The following is a 10,788-nucleotide window of genomic DNA, read 5'->3' on the forward strand; positions in this document are numbered from 1 at the left end:
CAGATTATGACTTATTAGTCACTAATTCAGGATAAGTTGGCTTTCTGCCAGAGGCTGTCAGAACTGAGTTATGATGACCCAAGAGGGAGTCCTGTTATCTCTGATGATGAAAGATCTGGGTAAATGAAAGGAGGCCTCCTTAATTCTGGCAAGTGAATTTTAGCACTTAATTCATGTAGCTCAAAAATAATTATGATAAGCCAGCTTTGGGATACTAAGAAAACATTCAACTTGCCCTGTACAGGTTGTAGCCTATATGGATATATAAATCCATTGACTACAACCATGGATATATAAAGCCTATCTGGATATATAACTTGTTTGGAGGGGGGGTGCGGTTGCACACAAGGCTTAAATCTTTCTATTCACTCAATCTGATGTTTCAAGAAACTGTCTAACCACAATATCTAGATAGTTTTGGGGGGGTTTTCTGACAACCTGAAAGTGGTCAGCTTAATTTTTGCTACTGCTTACAAGCAGATTACTGCTTACTTTGGTTGGCATTTTTAAAGTAGTATAAAGGTTCAGAGAGTAAAACAAATTATAAAGAGTTAAAAGGGCGTGAAGGGGCGGACATAGCATGCGCCAGCTGATCTGTTGTAGCTGTTGCATGTGTCTGATCTATCCCACCATACACTGAAGCTAAACCCTGTTAATTTAACAGTTGTTTCATTCTGGAATATTGCTCTAGTTTAGTGTCTACTTACTTCAGGATAGACTGAACACAAAGCAGTTATGCTGGATCACCTGGTATGTGGTAAGCACCCTGCTTCCCTTTTAACGTGGCATAGTTTGTTCGTCTGTCCGCAACTTGAGCACCTGGCTCCTATCACATTTCAATGACATATGGATACTTACCACCCCTTCGGTCCTTTGAAAATCCCAGTGTCTTTTTTTCTACCTTGTTATGCTTTTTACAATTATTTAAGGAAAAGAAATGATTCGGGAGTATTGTTGGTTTCCAACCCTGGTAATCACTATGAAACGAGTAGCTGGAACCTTTCTGACCGACCGCTTTTCCACTGGAAAATGCTGAGTCCATTTAAAAGTAATGTTTTGTCTAAATGTGTTGGCTTTGAAAAGTCGTTTAAAAAGCAAAATCTGAAAGAGGGCATTGAAGTAAGGTTGAAATGATCAATTTACTGTGTCTTGGAACAGAACATTCAATTTTTCCACTTCTAAATGACTTTGTTTCAGCTCTTATTCTATATTCTGTGATATAAAATGGTGAGTGTAATTGAAATATTTTGATTGATCTGAAACTTAAAAAAAATTAATTTTAGTTTACAGGAAATTTAGAACACGTGTGTGTGTGTCTGTGAGTGCATGTGTGGTTTTATTCCAGTCTGAAACGAGGGTAATTTCAAAACTGTTTTCCCCTCACCAAAATGAAAAATCAAGCCTTTCTCTGTTCTTCTTTTGTATTAGCAAATTGTAAAAAAACAAAAAAAACACACAAAAAAAGAATGGTTTGGATACATGCTGGTAAGCAGCTTTGAGATAGTAAATTGTACATCTGCTCATAAATGCTTGCTGGATTTGCCCACCTCTTAATAACTAAGTATTGAATTTAACTCCTTCCATGAAGGGAAGCTCACTTAATGGATCATACTTGTGCTAGCATTTCATTAACTTTTCAGCTGAAGATTGGTCATTGGTAAATCATATCATTCAGTTGTACAACACAGATGTGAAAATTGTCCCAGAGCAGACGAGACAGGCTGAAGTGATTTGTTATCTGGATGAGTATCTGTTGTTGCGTCTCGTCTCTACTTGACCCATTAGGACAGCTTTGACTATGGTATAGTCCTCAGTATGAAGGGCTTGTTGAAAAAAAATACCATTTATGCCAACTGAATAGCTTATGGCAGTGTGTAATATGCTTGGTAGTGTTTGCTAGGGGGTATTTTTAATCACATACAATTAAACCAACTTTATCTGTGGCTGTAGACCTAGAGGCCCAAATTTTGCAGAACCCACTCACACACAGTGGCAAATTCTCTGCCAGTCTGAAGTTTCTCTCTTTTTGTTTCAGTACGGCTGTTCCCACTAATGCCAGCAGACATTTTTGGCCATACATTCCCATTCATTTCATTGGAGATATTGTATTTAAAAGTTAGGCTCTAAATTGTTTGATTTATGTGTACTATTTTCCATGTTGCATTATGCATGGGTTTTAAATGAATGATGATATTATATTTATGTATTGGTATCATGTCAAGGGTCAGCTGAGGAATTGGGGCCCTGCTGCATTTGGTATCATATGCACGTGTGCTGGATAAAGAAGCCCTGCATCAGGGAGCTTACAGTTATTTTATTGTACTACTGCTGAGCTACTAAAACTAGCTAATGCACTGAAAACTAGCTAATTCTGGCATCTATCCTCTCAGCTCTCCCGTAAGGTAGTGAAGTATCAGTATTACCATTTACCAGGGGATGAGCCATGACACAAGTGATATGCAGCAGTATCACGTAGAAAGTAATGTTTTAGGCAAGGAATTGAACCCAAGTCTCCCAAGACCTGGGATACCTAGCCACTCCCCCTTCCTCCTCTTTGTCCATTCTTCCAGGGCTGTAAGTATAAGCTAGGACAGAGGAAAAATCAGTTTATCTCAAGCTTGGGACATTTCACAACCCACCAACAAAGCATTTGAACAGAGAAGGCAATATGTGAAGAACCACAAAGTACTCTAGATACTAAAGCATCCTTCATGATTCCTTCATTTCCAAAATGATTGAAATCAGTTTTCCTGTTTCCAGTTCTTTCCTCATCAGAGGCCTTGATTTGTGAAACCGCAAAGAAAATAAAAAAAGAAAAAATTAGTAAAAGTTCATCTATATATGGTACACTTCATAAGGACTTCTCATAGCCCAGAATGAATATATAGGTCATGATATAGGGACTGACTATGTAGCTGACAAAGCCAAACCCCTGCTATAATCCATGGAAGGCTGCCTCCTTCTTGGAGGGCAGGATAGGTTGCTAAAGAGAAATGGACATAGTAGACCTTTTCATAGAGATTTCTAAATTCAATACAATACATTCCTGTGTAATATGATACATGAGAACTGGAGATGAAAGCCTGACAAGAGATTTATCAAAAATAAATCATTCATACACAGAATGCATGGTAATATCAGATAACGTCATGTTGTTGTTCTAATGCTCATGTGAAAGCGATAGAAGAATGACACCTTTTATCTTCTGGATCCTTCAAAAGTTGAAGAGGGAAACATTGCATCAGGAATCAATTTTTTTTTCTGTTTGCTTTAACTTGTCAATGCTTCTCCTCCCCGACCCCTGCAGATTCCAGCCACCAACTTTTACTCCCTGCAGAAGCACAGAAGAGGGTTTTTTGTTTGGTTTTCTTTTTAAACCCTCAAATTCCAAATAATCTGCACAGTAACTTTGGGAACGTTCAGGGAAGTGTGAATTGGATTGTTTTGATTAGTCTGATCAGTTGCAACCATGAGTCGTGAATGATTACCTGGACATGCTTAGCGTGTCGTTAAACATGACTAAGAGATCACGCTCGCTTGGTGAAGAATTTATGTTTGTGTGTGACTTTCTCCTTTCACATACGGTCCCTGGTAGCCCTTTGGGAATGGCTCAGCTTGGTTTACAATGAACAGAGGAGCAAGACCCCAAAACTTGAATTCCAAACACACCTCCCTCTCCTCCTCGCCCCGAAAAGCACTTCTCTGCCTCAATCCCCATAAAAGCAAACCTTCTAGGCAACCCCAACTATCTTTCCCAACTGCTGTGTCAATGGCATTGGTAACATTTGATGAGAAAGGAATTGTAACCGTCATCTACATTGCAAGAACGTTTAAAAGGAGGCTTCTGCTTGCTAGAGGATCTTTTTGCTGCTGCTTCGAAAATGTTTCAGGGCAAAGCAAGTGTGGGGAATCATTTCTTTTCTGCGCCAAGCTGCTAAATATTGGAGGCTTCAAATATTGGAGTAGGGTGTTATTTGTTGGGTTATTTTTCATTTTCTCTTCTGATCCTTCTTCAGCTTGTTTACTGAATCTTCCTTGCTTTGAAGAGCTTACAATTTAATTTGAATCACAATGCAACAAGTGTGTGTAATAAGCACAGAGGAGGAGATGAGGACAAAGGCTTGATAATTAGCTTAGCATTGTGCCCAATTTAGTGGTTCCAAATCATTCCAACAGTTGTTACAAAGAGAAAGGTAATAAGTTGTTCGCCATGTCCATTGGGGTAGGACAAGAAACAATGGTTTTAAATTAAGGGAGTTGGAGATGAGACAGTAGGAAAAACTTTGCAACTGTGAGAATAGTTAAGCCCTGGAATAGATTAGCCCAGTCATCATTCATTTGCTTTTTTATTTTATTCTACTAAAATATAGTTTTGTGTTAATTTTTCTTTTCTTGGATTCTATTTTTTCATGTAAACAATCTCCACATGTTTGGACTCCCTGAAGATACAAAATATAGAGGCTTAGATTTAAAGCAGATTTAAGATTTGTGGGAAAACGGTATTGTAATGTAGCGAGATTCACCTGTGGGGGTCAGAGAAAATCTCCCCGGTGGAATGGAAGGCAGAAATTATTGGGCCAGTTGGACCCTGGGTGGTCAGAAGTGGCTACCTAATAACCTGTGGTGCTGAGAACCTCTCTGTTTCTGGAGATATTCCCAAGGCACAACAGAGCTATTCAGGCTGTTGTCCAGGTTGTGGCCATTTGTGTGCTGCTATGTGTGATCAGCCCAACTGATGTCACCATAGGATATATTAATTTTAAATAATGCAGTCGCTACTGGAGGAGATGCTTCCATTTCCTGCTGAAACTTCTTGTAGCTCAATTTAAAACTGAAAAGAAATTATAACTGTAAACCAGCAGTTAAATAACTCCTGACTTGTTAGTGAATGGTTGACCTAGGCCAGTGCCGTCTCTTCCCAACTCCTAATAATTATGTTAATAATTTCATTTGTTTAAACTTTCTTCTACATGGGGGAGGAAAAGAGGGTTGGCATTTGGTTTAGGTATAAAACTAAAACCAAACTGTAACCAATAATTTACAGTGTCATCTGATCTCTAAGAGCCAGATACTATTCCACCAAATGGGAACTTCAGTGGATTGAAGCACTGAAGTGCAACCCTATTCCACCCTGCTCAAGTCCCTAAAAATCATGGATCATAGAAAATTAGGATTGGAAGGGACCTCAGGAGTTCAAAGCACGACCACCCCCAACTACATCATCCCAGCCAAGGTTTTGTCTAGCCGGGTCTTAAAAACCTCCAAGAATGCAGATTGCACCATCTCTCTGGGTAATCTGTTCCTGTTCCCACTACCCTCCTAGTGAGAAAATTCTTCCTAATATCTAACCCAAACCTCCCTTGCTGCAACTTGAGACCATTGCTCCTTATTCTATTATTTGCCATCACTGAGAACGGTCCAGCTCCACCCTCTTTCAAACCCCCCTTCAGATAGTTGAAGGCTGCTATTAAATCCTCTCAGTCTCCTCTTCTCCAGACTAAATAAGCCCAATTCCCTCAGCTTTGCCTCATAAGTCATGTTCCCCAGCCCTCTAACCAAAATCAATCAGTGCATCTGCTTTTGTAAACACTGACATCTTAGCCTCATGACCAGGCACAAAAAAGCCGTGATGAGGATGCAGAGGGATTTGAAGAAGTAGTAAATGGAGCAAGCCATTTATGATCATTGTGCAATCTTGCTTCATTCTCCATCTTGCTACATTAATGGCTCAGAGTTAAGAGGCAGGCAATGGCATTTGATGATACTGCCATGCTAGCATTTATTTTGGTCGTTATTAGAGAGGGTGGGGATTTTTTTTGAACTTGGTTACCATTCACCCAGAAGAATGCCCAGACAAACAAACTATTGAATTAGCTTTGAGTTCTCTCTGACCCAATGAATGTTTAATTATTGTGCAATGTGGAACAGCTTTAGCAGGAGATATTGAGAGAGAGAGATTGAATCTATAGTCCGCTTTGGAATGAAAACAAATGGCAAACCCTTGCATTTCTGTGAAAAGGAAATTTTCCTGTTTTCCAGCTCATCTAGTCTTTGCACTTTGTACCCATTTGAAGCAACAACCCTGCAGTATAACACAGATGTGTACTTCAAAAGGTATGTGGTTTATATAATAAGCCTCTCCCTCAGGGAGCTTAGCTCAGATTCAGTACTGCAGATAAGTCCCTAGGAGCTTCTTCTTTGTAAATTGGCTGCTTACCTATTGTACGTATTTCTGTGCTGTTTTGAAACCTTAATAATTTGTCCTTTACTTTGCTTCTATATGTTGATTCTGAAGCCTTGTGAATCGTAGCTTCCGCTCCAGACCAGGTGACAAGTGTAACTATCAGATTACACAAACCACGAAACACATCTTATCACTCATTGCCTGCCCTCCGATTTGTTCTTATTACACAACTTAATTCATATTCACCCTATTCTTGTGGTGCCTTTTGAAACAATTGCATTAGTTAGGGAGGTCATCCAAGATATGCTTGTAACTACCCATACCCCGGCAATCAAATCAAGATCTCTGTGTAGTATAAATTGCAAAGAAAATTGTCCATGGCAGAAAGAATATGCAAAATGCATCATCTTGCTTTAATATGTGCATCCAGAACTCATCGGTTGTGTTCTTGTCAAAACTGTCTCAGGCTGGACAGATAGGAGACTTCTTAATCCCTTAATGGTTGTCCTTGGTTTTTTGGTATCTGAACTGTGCCATCTGAATGGGTAGTGAACACACAGCTCATGTACTTTTAAAGGTCCAAGTCATTTCCAGACTTTAAAGATCATATGGCACTTTGTGTAAAAGTTAGGTGTCTGTCTCAAATCATATTTTGGTAAAATTGCATTCTGCCTCTCAGAATTCCCCGTGCTGTTTTCTTTGGCTATCCAGCTAATCTTTATTTCTGATCTGATACCCCTGATTAAAATATAAATGTCAATAAGTTCCACTGACATTTCTAATCTGCATAAAAATAAAAAGGTTGAAGTGCTCTCTCTTTGGCAGTGTCGAGGCCACATCTGAAGTATGGTGTCCAGTTTTGGGCCCCCCACTACAGGAAGGATGGAAACAATTGGAAAGAGGGCAATGGAACTGGTTTGTGGGCTGGGGAACATGGTGTTTGAGAAGAGGCTGAGGGAACTGGCTTTATTTAGCCTGGAGAAGAAAAGATTGATGGGGGATTTAAAAACAGCCTGAAGCAGGGTTTGAAAGAGGATGGAGCTGGACTGTTCTCAGTGGTGGCAGATGGAGCAATGGTCCACAACAAGGAGCAAAGGTCTCAAGTTGCAGCAAGTGAAGTTTAAGTTAAATATTAAGAAAATCTTTCTCACTAGGAGGGTAGTAAAGTACTGGAAGAGGTTATTCAGAGGGGTTGTGGAATCTCCATCCTTGGAGATTTTTAAGACCCAGGTAGATAAAGCCTTGGTTGGGATGATCTAGTTGGGGCTGGTCCCACTTTGAGCAAGGGGTTGGACAAGATGACCTCCTGAGGTCCCTTCTAACCTTAATTTTCTATGATACTAGGTTATTTTGTGATTCAACTAACTTAACTATCTAAGTCCTAATACTGTAAAAGGGATGCTCCTACAAGGTTCATTAAATGCTGTCACTGATTTCATTGGAAAGCCATACAGCACAAGAAGAATTCTGTGATGAAAAGTCCAGCAGGTGTTTCTTCTGCTGAAATTGATCTCAGTTTGTGGTAAATTGAAATATATATCCCTAAAAAATAATGATAGTCTAGCTCAGGAGGTTGTAATTTAATGATGGCAACCTGGGGGCCCTTGATCCTTTCAAAGGGGCAGCGGGGTTCTACACAATGCTAGCACTCTTAGGTTTACAATCATGATTTGGAAGATATACCTAGAGATTTCAAGCAGAAATCCATAACTGTGGTCTTTCTGAGTGAGGGGAAGAGACATGTACACATTATGCAAAGTGCACATGCCAATCCTTAGAGACTTTAATATAAAGAACTACAGCCCATTGAAAAATGGAACTTTTACCTAATGGGAAAGTCTGAAGTTCTGAAAATTGATTTTTATCATAATTTAGGATGAAAAATCAAAATGCAAGTATTTTAATGGAACAAAATATCTGCTATTTTTAGTTCAACTTGTATGAAAGTTGATTAAATTTTATACTATTTTTAATAGCATTGTGGCCATCGGGCTTTGACTATCGGCTCTTGGGCAGCCCTTGCCCATGAGATGGATGTTAAGCGTTCTCCAGGCTTGCCCTTTTGACCGAGCAGGTGTCCCTTCCACAACTTGCCTTCCCCACTCTTGCCTGTCATGACTTGCTGGTTACTCAGTGGTCGGGGTTGGCAGTCGGATATACTTGGTGGCCCGCGGTTCGCCCGATGGTCCTTCGTGGGGCTTCGCCTCCCCTACACCCTGGCCTCACTCCTCCTCAGGCACGATTGATCCTTATGGGCCTTGGCCCATCTGTGGAGTTGTGTCTCTTCTGTTGGCCGCCTGGAGAGACTGCCTGACAATGGGAAATCCATCTTCTCGGCTTTGTCTCCACTCCGCATTCCTCCTCCACTCTTGCCCCTTCCCTCAGGGAAACAAATAAAGAAAACCTCCAACACACTCCCCTCGACCCCAATACACAGGGTAGCTCACAAGCCCTTCCCCTCCTTAGCCCCTTCTCAACCGGGGAAAAACAAAAGGAAACTGGTCGTCCTGGCGACCCTATGCCTGAGCCTTCTCCTAGGCTAAATTACGCCAGGCTCCCACCCTGCTATATTAACTCCGGGTGCCTTTTAAAATCTTCCTGCACTCTTAGAGCTCTTCACCCTCCACCGTTGACTCAGCCAGGAAAGGCGGTGATGCCCACCTCGATTGCGGTCACTCCAGGGTTCCTCTTGGAGTCCCTCTGCTGGCATGGGTCCCCACTCGCCCTGGTCACTCAGCCTCTCCCACCTGGGATCTTGCTGAACCTCCTGCCTGCTCCTGGATCTTTGTTCAGCCTGATGCCTCCCAGCCTCTGGCTCCCGGTGGTCCGCTGGATTCGCTGGTGCCCATAGTAGTGAGGGTTCCCTCCCTTCTCAGGTCCGGCCAGGGTCCTCTCTCTCTCTCTCTCTCTCTCTCTGTCTCTTCCTCCCTCTCCTCTGCAGCATCGGCCACCATTTTTATTCTTGCTGGCTGGCATCTGGAGCTGACGTCACCGGCCGGCCATAGGTGTATAAACAAGTGGCTGACGAGCCGCGCAGGTTCTCCCTGCCGCTTCTGCTGCTCCATGCCTCCTGCCGCATGTTAGTGTTCATCGCTCCCTGGGAGAAGCATAATGCAATAGAAGTCAAAATAAAGATGCATTTTGACCTTAATAAAGGTCAAATTATTGACCTTAATAAAGGTCAATAAAAGAACATTTTGACCTTAATAAAGTGAAAAATTGTAGATTGTCCATGAAAATCTGAGCAATAATGTTTTTGAGAAATGTATCAATTTTCCTTGAACCAACATGCAGAATTTCATCTGTGGAAAACTTTTCACTGACCTCTAATTAGTTATATGTGTAAAAAAACCTAGCTAGTACAACCAAAATCATCTCACAAAGAGATTGCAGTGCAACTCTGGCTTTGTCAAGAGGTTCAGCACAAAGCTCTCTGATGTTTGGACTGAAGCTCTAGTCCCTCTGGAGTTTAGTCTTTCAGCTTCAATTCCTCCTGGCAAAATTCAAGAAAACAGTGTGAGGTAGCTAAGAAAGTCTACTCTTTTTCTCCCAGCCAGCCTATTGTTTTCCCTTATGACCTACCTTCTGCCAAGGTGTACCTAAAATGTTATACAACATGAGCAATTGTTAGCACAGTGATTCTCAACCACGCTGCCCTGGCACCCTGTGGGCCCTTGAGATGCTTTCAAGGGTGCAGCGGGTTTGTATGCAATGTTAGCCCTGTTAGATTGACAAGCATGATTCTTTTATTAGACCAAATAAATAGCTGGAAAACTTCAACTTTGCAAGCTTTTGGGCTGAGGAAGTCTGCCTATGTCCTTAGACCAACACAGCTACAACCTATACCCACAAGCATGATTCAGAAGATAAACCTAGAGATTTCAAGCCAAAATCCATAACTGAGTTCTTTGCAACAGAAAAACTGCTGTATTTTTTTGTTGTTGTCAAAAAAGAGTGAAAACTTAGAGCTGGCTTTTTCTGAGGGGTACCTTGAGTCTATCCAGGGGTACCTTGGGTCTAAAAGAGTTGAGAACCACTGTTCTAACAGAAGAAAGAGGGTGTTTTTTGAGTGTGGGGGAAGTCATGGAGGTTGTTGGATACAGAAGGTAGCAGCAGTGGGAGGGGAGAGCAATTTGAAACAAATTTCATGTAGAGCTATGTGCTCATTGAAGCTGAGCCCCCATCTGAGCAGCAGGTATTTTGGGAGGGGTGTGAATTTCTAGCCATTTCAAAATGTAATAAAACCTGTGGACTAAATTCTAGAATCAGTTTTCTTTGTGAACCCAATCCTGTCTCGTTCAATGAGTTATAATTGTACACCTATGTTGATAGCAACTTTTCAGTGCAAGGATCACTGTAATCATGACTAGGGACCTACTTAATATGTGGTTTTGTGAATTTTGTGGAAAACATAAAATTCAGGATTGTCTGCAAAAGCCACAAAATCAACAACCGCAACAAAAAGAATGAATAATAATAATAATAAAATGCTGGCTCCCCAGGATAGGCAGTGGGAGAAAATATTATTTGGAGGGCTGGAGTAGCATGTGGCGGGAGTGCTGGGTGCGGTGCAGTGGTGGTAGGGCATAGTGGTGGCACTGAAG

The sequence above is a fragment of the Gavialis gangeticus genome, unplaced genomic scaffold, assembly GCF_001723915.1.
Source record: "Gavialis gangeticus isolate Ggan-Ray unplaced genomic scaffold, GavGan_comp1, whole genome shotgun sequence".
NCBI classification, from domain to species: Eukaryota; Metazoa; Chordata; order Crocodylia; family Gavialidae; genus Gavialis; species Gavialis gangeticus.